Source organism: Myxocyprinus asiaticus, chromosome 19, assembly GCF_019703515.2.
Source record: "Myxocyprinus asiaticus isolate MX2 ecotype Aquarium Trade chromosome 19, UBuf_Myxa_2, whole genome shotgun sequence".
NCBI classification, from domain to species: Eukaryota; Metazoa; Chordata; class Actinopteri; order Cypriniformes; family Catostomidae; genus Myxocyprinus; species Myxocyprinus asiaticus.
This window is the reverse complement of record NC_059362.1, coordinates 15,322,734-15,347,959: the sequence shown is the minus strand read 5'-3', so window position 1 is coordinate 15,347,959 and position 25,226 is coordinate 15,322,734. Positions and strand designations below refer to the sequence as shown.

Here is a 25,226-nt window from a genome sequence, read left to right as displayed (position 1 = left end):
GACGTGAGCGAGCGAGCATCAGCCAAAAAATATTATGTAATGTACAAAGAGACTGAATGTGATCAGCCGGCATCATGCTGACAGATCAGGTAACATAATTAAAATTACACAATTATGATTGTTTTACTATTAACTTTGAGACTAAACTAAAACTACTTATCAGCTAACATAGCATACTGATACATACATACTACCGAAATATACCAGACAGTTTACTGTTGCTCTGCACTGTTATGTTGCACTATTGTAAGTTTTTGTATGTCATATGTTGTACTACGATCAAGAAACCAGCGTATTTGCTTAAATTTATCCTGAATACCTGACTTTTAGTATAAAGAGAAGATCGTTGAAATTATTTGAAAGTTACGAATCAAGGTAGTTTGCAATTCGTTAGCGTTAGCAGGCAAGATCAAGTTAGCTAAAATTACACAGATCAATCCTTATGGCACTATATTTCACATGCTTTGCAGTTATGTAAGCTTACCTGTCCAATAAGAAGAATGCCAATTCAGGATCGGTTTTGATCCCCAAAACCGAATGAAGGATCCTCCAGGAATCAAATGCCCTGCCGATGTTCACTCTAGTTTTCGCTCGACCACAATCACGTTCCCACTTAGCCAGACGGGATAGATTCAGTAGATAAATGTTTTTTTGTTGTTGTTTTTTTGGCTTACTCTGAGTTTTTGTAGGAGTCGGTGTTATGCTAGGAGCCGGACGTTTGCTGGATTTCATCTCTAAGATAACGTTACCTAGTCTTGCAGTTTGTTGTCACCGTTGAATAGCGGAAGAGAAGCGATTACTGAGGCAAGGCTCTCGGGAGCGAGCATAAACGTCACATCCTTTGGATTTTCCCGGCAAAAGTGACCCGCTCCTTTCGCATGAAAATCAGTCTACAGGCTTTAATAGACAACCTATGAAGTCTGGGAAGGGTTCATTTTTTAAGTTGTGTTACAAGCCGTTCACACATTAGCAAAAAAAAAAAAAAAAAGAATAAAAGGCTAATATTACATGAAAATTTTTACATATTGCACCTTTAAAATTGGAACCAGCTGCTTTTAGCTAACTTCTTCAGCAATTTTGCTCTGCAACGTTATCGTAATTATCTTATTTCCTCTCTAAGTTTCTTTTTTTCTTCTTACACATGCCTTATTTCTAATTATGAAAACAAAATGACTAGTTTCGTGCTTCTTTGTCATAGTGGTGATAGTCACTGAATAGTGTTAACCACTGTCAAAAATAGTGTCAAAACATATTTTTCACATGGGTATACCAAACTGGAAGAGTATCAGACAACAGAGCAGTGAGAGGTTGTTGACGTGACAATGCACAACAGAGCAGACATAACAAAATGTCATGTTTGTTTTTCTCTCAGTCGGCTCATCTGCTCTTTCTGAGCCACAGATTGTCTCTCTGCTCTAGACTGGAGGAAGGAATCACCACGGGAATGAGGAAGATAGAGGGAACCATATTGCAGAATGAATTCCTTATGATGTACTTTAAAGACCCAAACAAGACATTCTGCTGAAAAAGACAGTTTAAATGGTATGCTGGTCTTTGCTTGTTTAGGCTGATATAGCTGGTCACCTGGCCAAGCTAGCCTTCAGCTGGTCAAGCTGGTTTTCCAGCCTGACCAAGCTGTTCTTCAGCTGGTCTAGCTGTTCTCCCAGCATGCCAAACTGGTGCTCAGCTGGTTTAGCTGGTTGGCCAAGTGATTGCACTACCTGACCAGCTGAAAATTGGTTTGCTGGTTTTAGATGGCTTAAGCTGGTCTATCTGGTCTTCCAGCCTGGCAACGCTGGTGCTCAGCTGGTTTTTTTGGTCGGCCAGCTGGCATACCAGCCTGACTCACTGATAAGTGTATAAAACCCTTCTAATAACTAGCAAACAGACCAGCCAAACCAGGTTTGGAGACCAGGCAAATCAGATTAGCTTGGTTTAAGATGTTTTTCTTCTGTAAGGAAATCCAAGACACAGATTTTAGTTCAAGCAAAGACTCCCGGCTTTGACGGATAGCCAATCCATTAGCGTTAAAAGGAATTTACAGGCACAAACTCACCCACAAAATGACATGAACCTACACTATTAATACCTATATCACAACACAAGGTTTATTACTGCATTCCACAATCAGACGCTTTCAACTCCACTAACCTGTGCGTTTACCTTTAACCTGACCTTACTGTTTTTCCTGTGGGGGCCTTTCTCCCAGGATCAGAGGAGTGATGGTGTACCACATTAGATTCCATACCACACACACACAGACACACACACACAGATGTACACACCTCCGCTAAGGGTCAACACTTTGAGGGGGAGCTCAAGGTTCAGCTGTCCAAAGATGATGGACTGAAATGCACATATGTACCCTTTGGCCTTTGACCTTAATGTGGATGAGAAGGACCTTCTAAGTTTGTGTGCTTAAAAAGTGCACACCCATCATGCACATTTGTCTTAGTGAGAAGTTTCCACATACTTTTTCCATCTACCCTTCAAACGCCACAAAAAAAAGGGGGGGAAATGTGTGTGCGTGTGTATGTGTTTGTAATGTGATCTCAGTCTTGACCTTAAATAGCCGTTCAAAAGCCTGTGCCTGGATATTGTTCTGTGGTAATCCACATTAACATTTCGTCTCGACCAATTTTCAAACTTTATCAGATAAAAACAAAATTCATTAGTGATGCTTGTTAAAGCACTGTTTAGCCACAAACATGAATGATACCTAAAACCATGTGACCTGTTGAGAAGAGGTGTGCTTTTTCTTTTCCAAGCGATTTAATTTGCGGTTCATGCCTGGCAGACTATAAAACAAGCAGAAAGATACCATAGACTTACATTAATGCAGGGTCCAGAGCCATATATTGGGACAAGAATATATTAGAGACTTGGTGGTAGGCTCTTTTGATTTGAGCCAATAAGCAACTACCTAGCAACCACCCAGAACACCCAAGTAACCACATACAAACCACATAGCAAAATGCTAAGAATACCTTTTCAATTCCTTGGCAACCATCCACAACACCATAGCATCATTGCAGCAAGTTTTTCATGGGCAAGCACTATTAAATTTTTTTCAGAAAGTTCTCTTGACATCAAAGTTTTCTGATGCATGAAAAATCCCTGGCAAAGACCCCACAGCACAACACACATAGGTCTTATTGCTCAATGCCAAAGTTCAGGCAGATATCCAGAGTGGCCTGGGGCACAGATAGTTAACTAACAAGCTCTCCTGTCCTAAGAGGATACTATCTGAGAGTGAGCAGGTTAGCTTGACCTTGCTTGGAAACACTGTGATTTACAAACGAGAACACACACACACACACACACACACACACACACACACACACACACACACACACACACTTCGCAAATCAAGTCTTGAATTAGTGCATGGTAAGCTTAGACTAATACTCCCCTGATGTTTGTTATAACTGCATTCACTATTACATCTGTGCTTAGGCCAGTGCTTTGGTTCATTTACAGAGAAGCTTACTCCAATGTAAAGCAGCAGTGAGTCAAGTAAAATACATCTAATTATGTCTCTTCTCACTCAGAGTTAATGTGCTCCTTCAGCCCAGTCAAAGCTTTAACCAATGTATTCATGTAAATGTGTGTGATCAAGCTGATGTATTACTTACTGAAATTGTTATGAGTAATTTCTGGACAACTCTGTGAAATATGATTTTAAAACACTCATTTATTAAAAATGTGTACACATCCACATACTGTAGCATCTGAATGTGGGATTGGTGTTCACATACTGAGGAGAAATTCACTAAGAATAAATTGTGAACATTGATAGCGCAGTTTATTTGCACATGCTGCCTGTGTAATTTTAGTGCCTGGTTCACTAAAGGAATTATCAAAATCAGTTAATGCCACAAACACTGACACTAAATCAGAGCTGAATACAATTTGCACAATACAATTACCAATCTTGCATGCCAGTTCTGAGTGCTCGGTCTCCATGTTCACACGGGAAGTTGCAGGTTGTTTCTGAATGTTCCAGTACCCTGACATTGGAGTTTGGGGGTAGTTAATAAAATATGCATTCCTCTTTACTGTATTACATCATTTATAGCTAAAACCAACTTGCTTAAAAACTTGCTTTTGTCACCCCCTGTGGTCATTTTACCCAGAAACTGGATCTTACAAAAATTGTAATGTTCAAAAACACTTCCCGCTTTGGCCTCTGGGGGCAGTGCTTCGAATTTTGGTAAGCACAGACTGATTTATACTAAAGTTAAGTCAACCTACTGTTTCCAAATTAACTGCGAGATCAGTCTGGCCCTGTTTTGGAGAACACAGAAAACTACCAAGATCAGTTATACTTTACTGAGGTTGTACAGTATTACTCCACCACTGCCATCGAAATGCCTAAATTGGTTCTTTAAAATGCAGAAAGTGCACCCGTCTACACTATGTACGCCTACACACGTTTTGTGCGTAAGGTAAAAATAATGGCAATGACTATTCATTGCAGCGCTACTTTAGCGTCTAGCTTTTAGCATCTGATTGAACTTAATCACACTTGGTTAACGAAAAAACCCCACAGGTTTTTGTGCCAAAAAACCACGTGCAAAAGTGAAAATAAGGTGACAATAACAGCAATGGCTACTCACAGTGCAGCACTATTTTAGTGTCTAGCATTTAGCATCTGATTAAACTTGATTGCGGTTTGTTAACCAAAAAAACACAGGTGTTTGCTCTGAAATACCATGTAAAAAATTGGGAATAAGGTGAAAATAATGGCAATGGCTACTCACAGTGCAACACCATTCTAGCATCTAGGATTTAACATCTGATTAAACTTGATTGTGGTATATTAATGGAAAAAAAACTTGTTTTTGTGCTGAAATACCATGTGCAAAGGTTTATATAAGGTGAAAATAATGGCAGGTAACACTTTATAATAATGGTCTGTCATTAATAGATAACTATGCAGGAATTAATGCAGGACAAATGAGTAGTACTACAATAACAATTTAGTTACTAGAATTAACTAATATGGAAACACGATTATCTAATCAATAAGTAATAGCGAACTGATGACTGTGGTAGTTCACTGTTAGGTTATCAGTAATTACTGAATTTGATTTGCTCATTGAGAACTATTAACTAACTATGGGTAATTTAAAATAACTAATAATTAATTACTAATCAAAACATTAAAATGTGTCTAAAATGTGAATGATTATGTTTTTTTTTTTTTTTTTTTGTGAACAAGATCATGAAATGCACCTTCAGAGAATTATGCACCTCACGTGCGTTCTTTGTGGAAATTAATTCATGGACGTAACAGCATGGTAACGCATTATTAATTAATGAATATATTTTTATATACAATATATTTACAATTAATTTTTTAGTCATAGATACTGTAGTTTAATCTTTCAAGAAGTGTTTAATTTTATGTGAAGTTGATTTAAAAAAAATTCTGAGTAACTTAATGGATCCAATGAAAAAATATAGCTGCAAGCAGCGATACCGGGGTCAAGCCAATTATCGGAACCATGAGCAGCAAAAGAAGATTTGTGACATGCTTTTGGTTAGAGTCCGATGAACAATGTATGAGTTAGAAAAAGTAAACTTTCAATCATAAAAAAACCCCCATATTTCTTTTAAAATTAACTAAAAATAGCTAGTTCTTAGAATTTTTGTCCAGTATGTGGCGCTGTTCTGAAACTGCTCATTTAGTATCTGGGCATGATGGTTATCATGCAGGAAAGTGTTTAAGAGTTATAAGCCAAAATAGCCATTTTTCTATCTCCTGACCAGTAGGGGACAGTGCGCCAAAACACTGCAGGTAACCTCAGGGCCTAATGGTGATGACACGTACCAAGTTTCGTCCCAATCCCTCAAAGCTTTGCAGAGATACAGCCTCAATTTTGCACGTTCTTCATCAAATTCATTGAAGCGCCATTCGAAAACGGTATGATTTATCAAAATTCTGTGAACGACTTTTTATCGTGAGTGCCTCTAGATGATGCAGGCCAATTTTTCGTGCAAATCAGACAAACAGTCTAGGAGGAGTTTGAAAAATTAGGTTTTCAAAATATTTAAAAATGGTGGACAGGAAGTTTGCTCGATCATGACATAATTGGTATCAAACTTTTTTGTCCCGAAACTTTTTGAGTACATTCAGAGCATGGTGCCAAAGACACATACCGAGTTTCGTAATGATACACCAAGTCGTTCTTAAAATACAGCATTTTATGACTAAATTCAAAATGGCCGACATCCAAAATGGCCGACACAGGAATTTTTCATATCGTTTCATACCCCACTGAATCTAATGAGACCAATTTGATGATTTTATGACAAACTATTCAGAACTTATAAGCAAAAAATAGCTTTTTTCATATCTTGTGACCACTAGGTGGCACTGTTCTGAAACTGAGCAGACACCCTCGAGTCATGGTGCCTATGACAAATAATACGTTTGGTATGAATATGTTAAAACGTTTCGGAGATATAACCTCATGTCCATTTTGGCGTGCTCTTCTTCGAATTCGTTGAAGTGCCATTCGAAAACGGTATGGTTTATCAAAATTCTGTGAATAATATTTTGTCGTGAGTGCCTCTAGATGATGCAGGCCAATTTTTGTGCAAATCGGACTAGGACGAGTTTGAAAAAGTAGGTTTCAAAAGTTATTAACATAAACGTGAGTGCAAATTTGGGCAGTTGGTGGCACTAGAGGGGTTTGAGGTAGAGATGCCAAATTTGCTGTGGTAACAGAACAGACTGTCCTCTATCTGTGTGCCAAATTTTATAACTTTCCCACAAGCGGTTCTATGGGCTGCCATAGACTCAAGAGTGGCAGAAGAAGAAGAAGAAGAAGATAACTAACGAAAACAATAGGGGTCTTTCACCCCTTTGGGGTTTGACCCCAAAAAAGAATGAGTGTCACATCCATCAAGCTTCTAATCCAATCAGGGTTCGCCATATTCAATGCTCGTGCTGAAACTGAAAGAAGAGTGAGTGCGATTTTGCTCCGCCCTCCTGTCGCTCTGCCTGCACGTGGTAAACTTCAACATACATTCTGTTCTGTTCAGACCGAACATAGGCAAAGGAGATTATATGTCAAATTAATTTGATAAAAACTGTAGGTATTTACCTAGTGGACTGTCTAGGGCAGAAGTATACAGGTGAAACGGCCTCATAGCTGCATGCCGGTTTTCTCTGCGTTTTCAGTTGAAGTCTGTTTGATTAAATGAATAAAAAGTTTGAAACAAACACTTGAGGATTCATTAGTAACTGACACCTCAGTTACTGTTAATGGTTTATAATGTGTTTTTAATTTATAATAATGTTCCAGATAACCTTTAACTCCCAAGGAAGGAAACAGTAAGATCTAACTAATTAATAATGTGTTACCATGACCCTCACTTTAGAATAATGGTCCAGCTAATTAGTAATTCCTTCATGTTTATGTGGTAACACTTGTCTTATTACTTATGGGTTACCAGAATTATTTAAAAAAGACCTTCAGCAATATCAAACATGCCAAAGTTAATAATTTGTAATGAACAGAAGAGATATCCCAAGGAATACACAGGTTGCACACATACATCCCTATATTTCTGTAAGGTAAGCTGACTATGATACTTTACCAGACACTGTAGCCTTGATTTAGCGAGCTGTTATGTTCATAAATTAATTCCCGCAAAGAACGCACGTGAGGCGCAAGTTTCTCTGAAGGCACATTTCATGACATGTTAATGTTGTGATTAGTAATTCATTAGTAGTTATTTTAAATTAGCCATAGTTAGTTAATAGTTCTCAATGAGGCAAATCAAATTCAGTAATTACTGATTACCTAACAGTGAACTACCTCAGTCATCAGTTCGCTATTACTTACTGATTAGTTAATCATGTTTCCATATTTGTTAATAGTAGTAACTAAAGTGTTAATGTAGTACTACTCATTTGTCCTGCATTAATTCCTGCATAGTTATCTATTAATGATGAACCATTATTATAAAGAGTTACCCAATGGCAATGACCACTCACAGTGCAGCACTATTTTAGTGTCTGATTAAACTTGATTGCGGTTTGATTATGAATAAAAACAGGTTTTTGCGCTGTAATACCATGCACAAAAGTGTAATAATGTGAAAATAATGGCAGTGACCACTCACAGTGCAACACTATTTTGGCATCTAGCATTTAGCATGATTAAACTTGATTGCGTTTCATTAACGGAAAAAAAATAACACAGGTTTTTGCGCTGAAATACCATGTAAGTTTAAATAAGGTGAAAATAATGGTAATGAATAATCACAGTGCAGCGCTATTTTAGCGTCTAGCATTTAGCATCTGATTAAACTTGATTGCGGTTGGTAAACAAAAAAACACAGGTTTTAGCACGGAAATACCATGTGCAAAAGTGAAAATAAGGTGGAAATAATGACAATGACTACTCACAGTGCAGCGCTGTTTTAGCATCTAGCATTTAGCATCTGGTTAAACTTGATTGCGGTTGGTTAACGAATAAAATGCAGGTTTTTGAACTGAAATACCATGTGTAAAAGTGGTGCAACTGTTTAGCAAATTCAACCCTCAGTATCTCTCACTTACAAGTGAGAATTTATAAGGCTTCCAACACTCACAGGCCTGGCACTGGAGTACAGGCAGACATACACTGACTAACATCGACTTACCGCCAGAGGACATAACCAAAGCTATAGAAGGTCTGATGAAAAGTGTTCATATGTGTGGGAGGTGAAGGATAAGATTTATCCGTTTGTTTTCCATGCGAATAAGTAGGGCAGACCTCTGACAGACACATCCACATACCCCATTAGCCTCAGGTTGACAGGGCAAAGCTAATAAATATCAGATCATTTGAAAGAGAGAGAGAGAGAGAGAGCATGTACATATACGCGTGAACTTCTCCTGAGGGCAACAGCCTTGATGTCTGTCCTGCCTTGGGGAAATCTAGCTAAACAGTCAGTCGCTCAGTCTGTTTGTCTTACAAATATGCTTTGGCAAGAGCACTGCCACTTCAATGTGTGACAGATAAATCCAACAGAAACATTTGAAAACAGCGGGGGCCAGATTGCAGATCAAGCCGCGGGCTGTTGGAACACGACATGCTCGATTAAAATAAACATTTATAAGAGGACATTAACATTCCTGTTTACTAAAAAAGGACTGTGTGCTCTGATTCGGCTAACATCCTTAAAAAAGATTACAAGTAATAAAACTTTGTTTCCAAACAAACATTTCCAGATTCACTACTTTTTATTTTTATCTTTTTATTTTATCACATGCAGTGTTAAGTCATAACGTATCATTTGTTTTCACGGCACTTTGTAATGACATTTTTTCGCAACAAAAAAAAAAATCATAAGTTCCGTTGTAGTTCAGTTATAGTTCAGTTATTCCCTGGGAATCAAACCCATGTCCTTTTGCATTGCGCATACATGTGCAGGAAGTTGAGCAACAGGACCATGCTTACTATAAAGATGCTTGCTATTCTCATGAATAGAAACAAGTGTGTAGCTGGCTGTAGGACCAGTGAAATGTGTGAAAGAGAAATTAAAAATGAGAGAAAACAGTGAGTGTATGATCAGTCAACTGTGAAAAAGAAACTTCAGATTTGCATCAAGCTTTAGTTGATAGAAAAAAATGAGATATGAGTAAACGATGCTCTGAAAAGGGGAAATCTCCAGGACGAGGGGAAATATGGGCATGTAAGACTCTTCTACCACACCTTCCTATCTCTCTCTCTCTGTCTCAGATATTTTCCTTCTCTTTCAATATCATTCATGTATGAAACAGACAGTTGTATTCAAATGTGCTCTCTAAGTGCTTGACTATAATCCCTCAGTAAGAGAACTGTTGCTCACACTCAGTGTTTTGTCATAAAGGAAGAAGCTCTGTTAACCACCCAAACTTTTTGCCTTTATTGTTTCAGACAGCTGCTGAGAAGAATGGTCTTCATGGACTGTCACAGAATTACTATTCATTAAGTTTTTCAGTCAATCTGACTGTAAAGGGGAATTTTTCTGGATGACAGTATTTCTAGAACAACAATAACTATATTAAATATTCAGCATTAATCCCCAAATTTTTGTTCCATCATACAGTAGAAGGCTACAGTATGTTGAATTGTACATTATAACATTTGAGAACCAGTAGACTTAGGTTTCCTTCCAATTAATCTAAATGTTAACCAAAAAATGTGCATCATGTAGTAACATCTATACTAACTGGTTTGATTCAAGTCCCAATTGAAATTTTATTTGAAAATTTTCAATGGCAATTCTCTCCAGAAGTGGGAATATGTTTTGCCAAGATGTTCAGAACATCTGAACTAAAATGTTGTCAGAATAAGAAACACTCTGTTATCTCTTATTACCACCTAGTCCCTGAGTAAACCAAGCAGGCTTCAGGAAAAGATAACAAGCCCAGAGTCGACCACAAAACACAATGACATCCCTTCCCTCAGTGAGAGAAATTCAAAGCACAGCCACAGGAAAAAAAAAAAAAAAAAAAAAGGTCACACATGCGAACATGCACATGCACTAATGCCCATACACACTCCAACGTGAGCTACATAGGCAGATTACAGGAGAATACAGAAGAACGGTTTGCTCTTTTATGATACGATTCACCTGTCAGTTTTAATCAGATTGTTGGGTACTCTTATGCACATGGTGAATGGCAGGCTTGAAACAAATGCTGAATGATCAAATCGAACAAACATTACAGTAGAAAATGTGTTATTGCCATTTGCTGATTGGTCATTTAATCATTATGTAATCATGTAATCCATAAAGAGTAACTGTAATCTGATTACACAAATTGATTACAATATAGTCTAATTACAATTACTTGATTTTTGTAATCAGATTTCGTAAAATTGCTTACTAATATTTTGTGTAAAATTATATCTAATTTTACAACTTTGTTGCCATGACGACGTAACGTTGTGAACCCTATAATGACCGTACAAATTACGATTTAAATATTATATTACGATAACAGCAATAAAAAATTACCTCAGTAATTTCAACACCTGTTTGTCACTTTACACTGCAAAATGTTCAATGTCAAAAGTTTGATTTTGAGGAAGTTTGGTCTAATATTTAATAATTTTTATAAAAGATGCAAATTTATGTAGCTAATGAAAATCCCTGTAATTATCACATTTATTTTGAGACAAAATACTTATTTGTAAATTTTCAGTTTTATTCAAGGTGATTAAATCAATGGTTTTTTAATAACTGTTCAAAAAGTGAAAGGTTAGTATTTAGGGTAAAAAACCCCCTTGTTGAAGGGGCTAAAGGCCCCCATAAAACACATTAGTCAGGGCTATCAACTGGCCAGCTTTGGCCAATAGAGTGCAACAGTGCCCGCCCACTTTTTCAGCCGCCTGGGTTCCGGAAGTATTTTTGCACTGTTTATTTTTTCCACAAACTTTTTATAAAATCCTTCATAAAAGAGTTGTAAGCCATGAACCAAACCAACCAGCTCCAAGGTAAATTACAACATCACAAACTTTGTTTTGAGGCAAGAAAGTATTTTTTAAAAAAAGGTACAAGGTGTCACGTTTTCGTGTGTTTTTGTTCATGTCTTTTATTTTATTTAAGTTCCTTGTTCCTGCCATGTTTTCATGTATTTTGTTATTATTGGTTCCTTGTCACATTACTGTCATGTGACCCTCTTGTTCCACTATGTTTATTAGTCCTGTCTCTTCATTGGTCTATGTTTAATAGTCTTGTTATCAGTTCCGTTTTATCATTGGTTCTTGTTTCATTGCCTTGTTTTCATGTTCATTAGTTTAGTCTTGTCATTGGTTGTCTCTGTCTTGTAGTTTCCCATGATCATGTATTTCAGCCCTCATGTTTGCCATTGTCATTTGTCAAGTATTGTGTTATTGTAACATTGTATCAAGTCAAGTCAAGTCAAGTCGTTTATGTTTGTTTTGTTTTGGATTCACGTTTTTGGAAATCACTCATGTAAATAATCTGCACTTGGGTTCTCATACTTCATCATCTTCATCTGCTCCTGTATCTTCAGCCTGCCTACATGTTACAGAATACTTGACCCTGCAAAATGAACCCAGCAGATCAGCTACTATGTCTACACCAAGGAAAACTTTCCATTGAAGAATATGTGGAGGACTTCTGCACTCTGGCTTACAAAGTTTTAATGAGATCGCCCTTGAATACTTTTTCCGTGCAGGCTTGAATGAGCTGGTCTTCTCCTTGATGCCTGGCGGTCGGAGTACCTTCAGTCTGGCTCAATACATCGACTTTGCCCTGCGGATGAGTGGTTCATCTTTCACTGTAGGAGAGGCTGATGAGGAACTATGCACTCTTACAGTGGCCGCCAAGCCAGAGTCCCCTGTCATGGCCGTCAAGCCAGAGTCCGCCGTCATGGCCGCCATGCCAGAGTCCCCCTTCATGGCCGCCAAACCAGAGTCCCCCATCATGGCCGCCAAACCAGAGTCCCCCGTCATGGCCGCCAAACCAGAGCCCCCCGTCATGGCCGCCAAGCCCGCCATGTTCCACAGGCCAGCGCCCACACCTGCCACAGCCAACGAGCCAAGGCCCACGCCTGCCACAGCCAATGAGCCAGTGGCCACGCCTGCCATGGCCAATGAGCCAGTGCCCACGCCTGCCACGACCAACAAGCCAGCGCCCACACCTGCCATGGCCAATGAGCCAGTGCCCACGCCTGCCACGGCCAACGAGCCAGCGCCCACGCCTGCCACGGCCAACGAGCCAGCGTTGCAAGCCATGTCCATCCCAGAGACCACGTTACAAGCCTCGTCAGTCCCTGAGCCCGCATTGCAAGCCTCATCTGTCCCAGAGCCCGCGTTGCAAGCCTCATCTGTCCCAGAGCCCGCGTTGCAAGCTTTGTCCATCCCAGAGCCCGCATTGCAAGCCTCGTCTGTCCCAGAGCCAGTGTTGCAAGCCATGTCTGCCATGTCATGCCATGTTGCCACACCTGCCATTCCTACCTCGTCATGCCATGCTGCCACATCATGCCAGGTTACCACGCATGCCATGTCTAGTCAAGAGGCCCTGCCTTGCCCTGTTGCCACGTCAACTACGTCATGCCATGTAGCCACATCTGCCTTGTCATGCCATGCTGTCCCACCTGCCATGTCAAGCCAAGCCACTATGCCTGCCATGCCTAGTCATGCAGCCCCGCCTTGCCATGTTCCCACATCTATCTCTGAGACTAACACTGCCATCCAGGAGCGGAAGAAGAGAAGAAGGGCTCCTACTCCCCTTTCATGGCCCATGCTCATGACCACAAAGACCATTCCCCAGTCTCGGCCAGTGCTCACGACCACAGAGGTCGTTCCCCAGTCTCGACCAGTGCTCACGACCACAGAGGTCGTTCCCCAGTCTCGGCCAGTGCTCATGACCACAAAGGCCATTCTCCTGTCACTGCCCATGCTCACAAACATGGAGATTGTTATCCTTCATGATGATGGCGCTGCGGATGGCTGCCTCGGTGTGGAGCTCCTCAGTTCTTTTGTTGTTTTTGTTTGTTTGTCCGGTGTTTAGTAATCTTTTTCCAGTCCGTTTTAACAGAGACTAACTGCTGAACATTTGACAACATGTACCAGACAATTTTTTCCCGGTTTTTGGATATTCAGACGTTTTGCTAGACATTTTAGTTGGAGGCGTGGCTTTGTTGTTCAGGAGACGCAGGCGAGGAAGATTTCGAACAGCGCTGACGAGTATTCACTTAGTGAATCTCCGCTCTCTTCCTAACAAAATGGACGAACTACATCTCCTCACCCGCACAAACAAGGACTTTTCAACCTCTGCTGCCTTGTGCTTCACAGAAACCTGGCTGAGTGAAGCCATTCCGGACAGCGCATTACATCTGCTGGGCTTTCAGCTGTTCAGAGCGGATCACATTGTGGAGTTAACGGGGAAAACGAGAGGCAGTGGAACATGCTTTTATATCAGTGATAGTTGGTGTACAGATGTAACAACGTTAAAGAGGATGTGCTGTCCTAATTTGGATGTGCTCTTTATTAACTTAAGCCTTTCTACTCCCCGCAGGAGTTTTCCTCTTTATTCTGGTGAGTGTGTATATCGTGCCAAACGCATGTGTGAACACAGCGCTGCAACAGCTGACTGATCAAATCACAGACATGGAACAACAATACCAATACAGTTATTATTATTCTTGGGGATTTTAACAAAGCAAATCTCACACGTGAACTTCCCAAATACAAACAGCACATTACATGCCCCACCAGAGACATAAATATACTGGATCATTGCTACACAACAATAAAGGATGCATATCGCTCCGTCCCTAGAGCAGCTTTGGGACTCTCTGATCACTGTCTGGTTCATCTTCTTCCAACCTACAGGCAGAAATTAAAATCAACCAAGCCAGTAGTAAGGACTGTAAAGAGATAGACCAATGAAGCAGAGCGGGAACTACAAGCCTGCTTCGATTGCACGGATTGGAGTGTTTTTGAGGCTGCAGCCACAGACCTGGACGAGCTCACAGATACTGTTACATCATATATCAGTTTCTGTGAGGATATGTGCATTCCTACTAGGACTTATTTAAATTTCAACAACGACAAACTGTGGTTTACAGCAGAGCTCAGTCAGCTTCGTCAGGCCAAAGAGGATGCTTACGGGGGTAGGGATAAAGTCTTGTACAATCAGGCCAGGAACACACTGAACAGGGAAATCAGAGTGGCTAAAAGGAGATACTCTGAGAAGCTGAAAAACAAGTTTTCAGCTAACGACCCTGCATCAGTGTGGAGTGGCATGAAACAACTCACAAATTACAAGAATCCTACCCCCAACCCTGTAGGGAACCAACAACTGGCTGAAGACCTGAATGTGTTCTACTGCAGATTTGAAAGGCCTAATCTCACACCCCACACCCACTCTGACCTTCAATTCACACAAACACCAACACCTCCTGGAACCCCCCTCCTACCCCCTCCTGCTACTCAACCTGCACTTAAGATCTGTGAAGATGATGTGAGCCACGTCTTTCGGAAACAAAAGATGAGGAAGTCTTCAGGACCAGATTGCATCTCACCAGCGTGTCTTCAATCCTGTGCTAACCAGCTTGGCCCTCATCTTCACACAGATCTTCAATAGATCACTGGAGCAGTGTGAAGTCCCATGCTGCTTCAAACGCTCAATCATTATTCCTGTCCCAAAGAAACCAAAAATCACAGGACTTAATGACTACAGACCTGTCGCCTTGATATCTGTGGTCATGAAATCATTTGAGAGACTGGTGTTGGCCCACCTAAAGAACATCACTGGACCCTTTCTAGATCCCCTTCAATTTGCTTATCGAGCAAACAGGTCTGTGGATGATGCAGTCAACATAGGATTGCATCACATCCTGCAAAATCTGGACAGACCAGGGACATATGCAAGGATCCTTTTTGTGGACTTCAGTTCAGCTTTCAACACCATCATCCCAGCTATACTCCAGAATAAAGGACACCAACTCTCTGTTCCCATATCTATCTGTCAGTGGATTTCCAGCTTTCTGATGGACATGCAGCAGCTTGTGAGACAGGGCAAACTCACTTCTAGCACCTGTACAATTAGCACTGGTGCCCCCCAGGGATGTGTGCTCTCCCCACTACTCTTCTACCTCTACACCAATGACTGCATCACCAAGGACCCCTCTGTCAAGCTCCTGAAGTTTGCAGATGACACCACTGTCATCAGCCTCATCCGAGATGACGATGAGTCTGCATACAGAAGGGAGTTTGAACAGCTGGCTGTCTGGTGCAGTCAAAAACAACCTTGAACTGAACATGCTCAAAACGGTGGCGATCATTGTGGACTTTAGGAGAAACATCCCAACACTGACCCCCCTCACCATTCTAAACAGCACTGTGGCAGCAGTGGAGTCATTCAGGTTCCTGGGCACTACCATCTCACAGGACCTGAAGTGGGAGACCCACATTGACTCCATTGTGAAAAAGGCCCAGTAGAGGTTGTACTTCCTTCACCAGCTGAGGAAATTCAACCTGCCACAGGCGCTGCTGATACAGTTTTACTCAGCAATCATTGAGTTTGTTCTCTGCACTTCAGTAACTGTCTGGTTTGTTTCAGCTACGAAATCAGACATCAGAAGACTACAAAGGACAGTTCAGACTGCTGAGAGGATCATTGGTTGCTCCCTGCCCCCCCCCCCCCCTTCAAGAACTATACACTTCCAGAGTGAGGAAAAAGGCTGGAAAAATCACTCTGGACCCCACTCACCCTGCCCACTACCTTTTCGAACTGTTGCCTTCTGGCCGATGCTTCAGAACTCTGAGCACCAGAACCATCAGGCACAGGAACAGTTTTTTCCCTCAGGCTATCCATCTCATTAACAGTTACATTTACCCACTGAGCAATAACTATGTGCAATACACAGTTTAGTCTTTTTTATATTTATCCAACACATCCAACCTCTTCTGCCATTTCATTCCTCTGAAAAAAACAAAACACTTGTACTGTACATAACAGATTTGTATTTGCACTGTACATAACAGATTGTAATAGATTTGCACTACCCATGTGTATGTGTGTATGTATGTATGTGTGTGTCTGTACGTATGTATATAATTAGTTTTATTTTTTATTTTTTATTATTATCTATGTCTTGCTGCTGTTTTTGTATTGTTGTACACTGGAAGCTCCTGTCACCAAGACAAATTCCTTGTATGTGTAAGCATACTTGGCAATAAAGCTGATTCTGATTCTGATTCTGATTCCACTGCCTGTGCTCACAGCCACCAAGACTGTTCCCCTATTGTGGCCAATCCCTGAGACTTCCACGGCTCCGCCTCCGCCTCCTGACCTTGTCCTGTGGCTGCCTCCCAGGCCTCCTGACCATGTCCTGTGGCCGCCTCCCCGGCCTCCTGCCCCATCCCTGTCCTGTGGCTGCATCCCAGGCCTCCTGACCATGTCCTGTGGCCACCTCCCCGGTCTCTTGACTCTGCTCCCTTCCTGGAGCCGCCACCCAAACTGCCAGACCCGCTCTCTTCCTGGAAGCCACTTCGCTGGCCACTGGGTCCACCCTGGTCTCTGCTCCACACCCTGCCTCGCCAGGCCATGCCTCACGTCCTGCCTCGCCAGGCCAAGCCTCATGCCCTGCCTCGCCAGGCCACGCCCCACCTCCTGTCTCACCAGGCCACGCCCCACCTCCTGTCTCACCAGGCCACGCCCCACCCCCTGTCTCGCCAGGCCATGCCTCAAGGACCCCGCCACCCACACCCAGCTCCCTACTGAACCCTATTGAATTGTGCATCGGAAGCCGCTCCTTGTGGGGGGTTATGTCATGTTTTCATGTGTTTTTGTTCATGTCTTTTATTTTGAAAACTAAGTTCCTTGTTCCTGCCATGTTTTCATGTGTTTTGTTCTTATTGGTTCCTTGTCATGTTACTGTCATGTGACCCTCTTGTTCCACTATGTTTATTAGTCCTGTCTCTTCATTGGTCTATGTTTAATAGTCTTGTTATCAGATCTGTTTTATCATTGGTTCTTGTTTCATTGCCTTGTTTTCATGTTCATTAGTTTAGTCTTGTCATTGGTTGTCTCTGTCTTGTAGTTACCCATATTCATGTATTTAAGCCCTCATGTTTGCCATTGTCATTTGTCAAGTATTGTCTTATTGTAACGTTGTGTCAAGTCTAGTCAAGTCATTTATGTTTGTTTTATTTTGTTTTGGATTCACGTTTTTGGATATCACTCGTAAATAAACTGCACTTGGGTTCTCACACTTCATCGTCTTCGTCTGCTCCTGTGTCTTCAGCCTGCCTACATGTTACACAAGGCTGTGTACTTAACATCTTTCATGAAGGCACAAACTACAATCTTATGAAGCATTGCGAATGATGTCACTGAATAAAAACCGATGGGAATATATAAAACTATTGATTTTAGGTTGTTGACTATAAGTATAGAAGCAATATATTTTTCTTTTGTTGCAAAATATTCCTATATTTATAAATATATAAGTAGTTTAAGGGTGAAGTGAGACCGATTGATTACGTCCTCTAGAGTGCGTCATGGGAGTGGGCGGTCGCACCGAGGCAAGTTTCGCTGGTTTCGTTGGCCACGGTTCTCTGATTGGTGGATCTTTTTCTGTTGTACCATGGGTAATGTAGTTGTTTACTTTGAATTCCGCTATCAAACATGATTTTTATACAGTGAAGTTGAAATAATGCTGACTGATGGCTTCAATGGAAGCATATACCATCGATGAACAACTTCTGAGCTCACGGTAGGTCTGTCTTTAAAGATTTATAAATTATCATTGAAAATCAATTAGTCTATGGATAAATGAATGGGATTTTTACTTCCGGAACCAGACTGCTGCACACTATAGCCTCGGATCTCAAACCGCAAGACCAAAATAGATCTGCGTTCCCACCAACGGGCCAATAGCCCCGCTGCGTTGCCCTAAAACCCGCCCTTAATATGCCGCCCTGGTGCAAAGGTCACTCAACCCGCTCATTTCACAAGCAAGTGGGAAGCTCAAGCTGAGGTAGTTATCTAGAATATCGAGTTTATATCGTATGTAAACATTAGCTAGCTAGTAAGATAAGTTAGCATTGACAGTTCACCATCTGTTACTGCCGTGGTGTCCCAATTTGTCTTGTTTGGCCCAAGGGTAATCAGCGGGCCAAAGGCCATTGGCCGTTGACCCCTGACCCCGAGAAAGCCCTGAGGAGGCACGATGAAGCCCTGGAAGAGACTGGGAATGCAACTGGCCCTGGCACACACTAGCAGGCCCTCATTTGGCCCGACAGTGGAAACACAGCTATTGATTTTTTTTAAGTGGGATGAATAGATTTGTTTCAGAGTGGGCTCACATTGACTGATCCAGTCACAATAGAGATTACTTTATTCATAGAATACTTGAGATGTTATGAAATACCAAATGTGACTGAAATGAACTGTAAATGGTTAACCCTTTTCTGAAGTGGTTGTTTTGAATAAGCATTATCTTAATTTATTACTCAAAAAAGCATCTTGTTGTCTCAAAATTATTTGCATAAGTTGACAAATTGTGCCCTATAACTATTGTCCCTATATTTACATGATATCACTATGACCACTTTGGAGGCATTTTACCCCAAATGTGGCCAGAGAAAAGTTAATTTTCCTTAAGGTGTGCCTTTAGTCATGTTGTACCCTAGTGCATTACTGTAACTTTGATTTTTGTTTTTGTTTAGTTTTTTCAAGAAAATGAGGGACAAGTCAAAATAAATGTTTGTGCCCCCATTTCCCTATCCTTTCCTGTTGTCAGGTTGTCTGTTTCCTGTTGTTTACTTTTGCTTACATTTTTGGACTTGTTACTTCGAAATGTTACATTACTTCCTTATCATAGAACCAGATTAAAGCCTATGATGGAAAAAACACCTTCTTCTTCATTTTGGATCAACATAAAAAGCTTAGAAGACGCTTAGAATTTTTTTTAGCACTTGATTCAAACCTCTCCATTTGAACAATGCAAAAGCACTAGCCTAGAGGCTATACTACATGAGTCCTGAAGTTGAGAGACTAACTTCAGTGCTTTGGGTTGCATATTGCTGTAAAAGAAATCGGCACTGCTGTCTATGGAATGATACACCAGTCTAGTATAAGCTGACAAATGTGGGGTGGGTGATTTTCTTCTTCCCTTGCCAAGAGTGTGGCGGGTAACAGAATCCACTCACACCGTGGTTTTCTATTCTTTAACTCTGCTGAGCCCCAGGAAATTTCCACACATGTGCGGTACTGACTCAGGGTGCCAGGTCAACATCTTATGTAAGAGCACTTCATCACATGTGAACGTACACCTACTTTTTAACTTTCCATCTTCTAATTCCTACAAACCCGTTTTGGCTTTTATTTCTGAAAGTTTTCTTTGGCGGTTTGTCAGCCACTATTGCCACACAAATGATTAAAGGAATTGTTAAGGAATAGTTTAATAATAAAGGAGTGAAGCTTTTTCACAACACCCCAAAATTGTTTTGAAGAATGTCTGAGCTACTTTTTGCCATACAACAAAAATACACACACTGAGCACTTTATTAGGAACACTATGGCCAACATGGTCTTCTGCTGTTGTAGCCCATCCACCTCAAGGTTTGACGTGTTGTGCATTCTGAGATGTTATTCTGCTCACTACAATTGTACAGAGTGGTTACCTCAGTTACAGTAATGTTTCTGTCAGCTCGAACCAGTCTTGCCATTCTCTGTTGACTTTTGTCATTAACAAGGCATTTCCGTCCACAAAACTGTCACTCACTGGATGTTTTTTGTTTTTGGCACCATCTCTAGAGACTGTTGTGCATGAAAATCCCAGGAGATCAGCAGTTACAGAAATACTCAAACCAGCCTGTTTGGCACCAACAATCATGCCACGGTCCAAATCACTGAGATTTTTTACATTTTCCCCCATTCTGATGGTTGATGTGAACATAAACTGAAGCTCCTGACCCGTATCTGCATGATTTTCTACATTGCACTGCTGCCACATAATTGGCTGATTAGATAATCACAATAACAAGTAGGTGTACAGGTTTTCCTTATAAAGTGTTCAGTGAGTGTATAGAATGACCAGGGACTGTCAAGATGCAAAAAAGCACCGTAAAAGTATAATAATAGTGGTCCACATGACTCGTGCTTTGTGTTCCAAGTCTTCTGAAGCCATATGATACTTTTCTGTAAATAGCAAACAAAAATGTGAGTTATTATTTGCACAAATGTCACAAGGACTTCTTTCGTGGTACTTTTATGTTTTTTGTTTTGTTTTGTTTTTTGGAGCTTGACAGCAACTATTTTCTGAAAAAAAAAAAAAAAAGCAATGTGAACATTGTTCAAAACATATCTTTTTTGTTTCACAGAAAAAAAAAGAAAGTCATGCAAGTTTGAAACGATATGAGAGTGAGTAAATGATGGCACAGTTTTCAGTTTTGGGTGAACTATTCCTTTAAATCCAAACAAAGAGTTTTCCCATTACATATTGTCTACCTTCCCGATGCATTGGTCTTATGTTAATGAATGCATCCTAATGAGGTTGAACATTGAGTAATGAGATCCAATGCAGATCCAAATGGATTCCTACACTCTGTAATCAGATTAATTTTAAATGGGCAGCAGAAAACATCCATCATGATGCTTTTGTCCATGTACTTCAATGTGCTCAAGGTAACTGTGGGGATCCAGTTACTGAAGCCATCCAAAATTCAGATTCCCAGTTTGCCATTAATCATTAATCAGGCCTTCATTCTTCATTTTGAGTAATCTCAGCACATGCTAACAGGTAAAGAACTGGAACACCATAACCTACTGCCATAATAACCTAATACCCTTGACAAGCTCAGGCCTACATGTGCAAGGATGTGTTTAGTTTAATAAGACCAATGTTTTTCTTGGGTCAAAGCAGTCAAAGGCTGAATAGCATTCTGATCACATCATGTTGAGTCACTGTAGTGACAGACATACTGATATGGTAACATGGGATGCTGGATGACATACAGCCCAGAATTCAAATAACGGGCAAATTCGAACTTGCTTTTGAATCTGTTTTTGTTACCTGAGACTATATATCTGCTGTTTTCCTTCATTAGTGGCGAATTAAACAGAATAGGTTAATCCAGGTTTGACTGTGGCTTCCTCTATTACCATGAAATTCACTTTAATTGTGGACTAACTGCATTCAGAAGTCAAACACAGCTGTTTCATCTCCCTGTATATGTGGTGCAAGATGAGCAAAGTGCTCACAGATGTGGCATAAGGGTCGATGAGGTGATGCTCATTTTATTTATTTTTTGGTGACTGTAACAGGACTGGTCGTTGTAGGAATGAGGAAGCGGGTTCAGATAACGTTACACTCTTTTATTAACTCCAAATTAAACACTCTATATGCTTGTAAACACTCTAATGCGTCACACTCCTATGCATCACTCTCTCTCTCTCCCTGGGCTCTGGCGTGGGCTCCTCTTATCGCTCTTCCTGAATTACTGCAAAAAGAAACACCTGTCATACCTAATTGTCACCCAGTCCTTACCGCTTCCCCTCTCCCTGGACGGACACTCAACCACGCCCTCGCCACAGTGACACTTCACAATAAGGTTCCATTTGTTAACATTAGTTAATGCATTAGATATCATGAACTAACAATGAACAATATTTTTTTTTTTACAGCAATGATTTATCTTAGTTAATGTTAGTTTATACAAATAAAAATGTTCATTGTTCGTTCATGTTAGTTTATAGTGCATTAACTAATGTTAAAAAATACAACTTTTGATTTTAAAAATTTAGTAGTATATTATAAATTTAGAAACTAACATTAACCTAGATTAGTAAATGCTGTAAAAGTCTTGTTCATCATTAGTTCATTTTAAATAATGTTGTTAAATACTGTAAACAAATTGAACCTTATTGTAAAGTGCTACCATTTTTTTTATTTGTCTCGATCTATGAAGTTATTATAAAAGACATAAAAATTACAATTCAAACACAAAAAATAATTACTTCAATAAACCAATACATTTCTGAGTTCAAAGTTATTTTATAGATTTTCTGTGGCTTAAAGTAAAAAGTGTGGCAGTGTAACCATCCAGATATTTAATATAATATAATATATAATGTAATATAATATATAACATGTAAAATATATACAGTATATTATCTAAAATATCTACAATATAATGAAATTCTTGAAAAAAAAACTGACAAGTCATTTGGGGAAAAAATTATTTTGTTTTAAAAAAAAGCAGTGAAACAATTTTGTTTTAAAATATTATTAATATACTTTTGTCCAACAAATTAAAATGTAACCAACATGCAGGTAGCATTCTGTTGTCATGTGTCAAGAAATTCATAAAACAGAGAGGACCCCTTTAGACCGTCATAAAGGTGTTTAAAAAAAAAATAAATATTTTGACATTTTTAAGAAATGGCACATTTTGTTTAGTCCACTCTAAGAAAACTTTATATTCGTGACTAAAAAAATCATGATATTTGTAAAAATAAATAAATAAATAATATAAATAATAATAATAATAATAATAATAATAATAATAATAATAATAATATATTTATATATAAATATATATATACACACACACACACACACACTACCGGTCAAAAGTTTTGAAACACTTACTCATTCTTTATAATAATTTTTTTTTTTTTTTCACATTTTAGAATAATAGTAAAGTCATCAAAACTATGGAATAATATAAATGGAACTATGGGAATTATGTTGTGACTAAACAAAATCCAAAATAAATCAAAACTGTGTTATATTTTAGCATCTTCAAAGTAGTCACCCTTTACCTAGAATTTGCAGACATGTACTCTTGACATTTTCTCAACCAACTTCTTGAGGTATCACCCTGGGATGCTTTTTAAACAGTATTGAAGGAGTTCCCATCTATGTTGGGCACTTATTGGCTGCTTTTCTTTATTATTTGGTCCAAGTAATACATTTTTTTTAATCAAATTTTAGTTTTGTAATGAAATAAATTAATATGGTGGCACAATTATATTTTTGTCTACAAAACTTATTTCAAACATTTAAGCATACGCCTTCAGATCAAAAGATTTTTAAGATCGTGAGAAACATTTCAGTCAAGTGTTTCAAAACTTTTGACCAGTAGTGTGTGTGTATATATATATATATATATGAAAAATATGGTTGAATAATTTTTTTAAATGAACGATTAAGTTGTGTACACTCATGTATTCAGCATGCAAGGAAAGTATTTTAATACCTTTTATTTGATGGTTACAATACTATTTTGACAAGTCATTAAATATTTCTTCTTCTTCTTCTTCTTCTTCTTCTTCTTCTTCTTCTTCGTCTTCTTCTTCTTCTTTTATTTTGTTTTTTTTTTTTTTTGTAGAAAATGCTTTTTTAAATTACTTTTATTTTTTATTTATGAAACCAACATGGACATAAAGATTACATTTTTAAAAACTTGACACGTGTCTTAAACTAACATCTCTGACAACCTTATTTGTCAATAACCCATAAACACTTATGAGAAGTGAATGCACGTGGTTACCCATTTTATTTTTTGAGTAGAAAGGGAAGTGGTCATGGAAGTCCTCTGTGAACTTCCAGAGTTCATATAAGCAAGAACAGTACATTTTCATTCAAATCCTCAGGGTCCTGTCTTTAACACAACCATCGCATTTTAGCCAAATCACTCAAGCAAGAGTGCTGTTGAAGTGAAAATCAGCATACCTGTAGCTGTGATTGAGCTGAAAGTATGAGGCTACAGGTTATCACAGCTGTGATCATATTAAGTATAACATAATGATTACAAGTGTGATATTGCTTTCTTATAACCACTTTAAAGTATGAACAACAAGTTAATATCAAGTAATACTTACATTTTAGACACAAAATGGGCAGTTATTTTGCAAATGAAAACAGTTTCAAGCTCACATACAGCCAACTTTTCTGGAATGCCATCAACCTAGACAAGCGGAGTGATACAAACAGTGAAAGGTTTCTGTGCCTTGTATGAAATATCAGCACTCTTGAAATGCTGATTATCCAATCAGATGATATAATATTGTGTAATGTTATGTAACAAGGGGAGCTAGGTCTTCGAAATTTCCTATAAACAGCTCTAATATTTTTGAATGACTGGTTTGAGAGACATAAACATACAGTATCTTTCCAAAACACGGCGAGAGCAAAGGGAGAGGTCTATTCAGTCGAATGCACTTGGGTGGGGTGTTCAAGCACCAGTGTGAATTTCTTTGAGCCTCAGTCCATAGCACATTTCCATAACAGGAAAGGCCAGTCTCGCTGGCCAAAGAGGATCTGTTTCATTTAGCTACCCTGAGAACTTTCCACTCTTTTACTTCTCTTACAATATTGTTGATGTTCAGCACATATTAATGGGAATGAACTTCCATACTGGTCCAAGATGGTTTGCCATCCTGTTCAACAGTAAATAAAATTCTGGTCAACCAGCAGGTTTTTCTGGTGAGCTGGGGTCTTTTCAACAGAAACCCAGTAAACCAGAAAACCAGTTTTTTTTCTCTCTCTCTCTAATCCAGGCAAATGTTTTCAACAATGATAAAAGTGTGTGAAAAATCACTACAAGAAGACTAAACCAGCACAGTTATCACTGCACACAACACTGTGTGAGCAGTCGGTAAAGGTTCCAAATAGACACTATATTTAAATCAAATAAAACAGCTTATTTTACTGCAGCGCGGGCATATTTGATGCCAAACTGTCTTCC

The 25,226-nt window shown here is 39.4% G+C and overlaps 1 protein-coding gene across 1 annotated transcript in view; it reads left to right on the top strand.

The window, feature by feature from the left end:
- The window catches only part of LOC127410414 (anti-sigma-I factor RsgI2-like), a 115,971-nt gene that overhangs the window by 67,919 nt on the left and 22,826 nt on the right, over nucleotides 1–25,226 (top strand). The gene's annotated exons all lie outside the window — the stretch shown is intronic.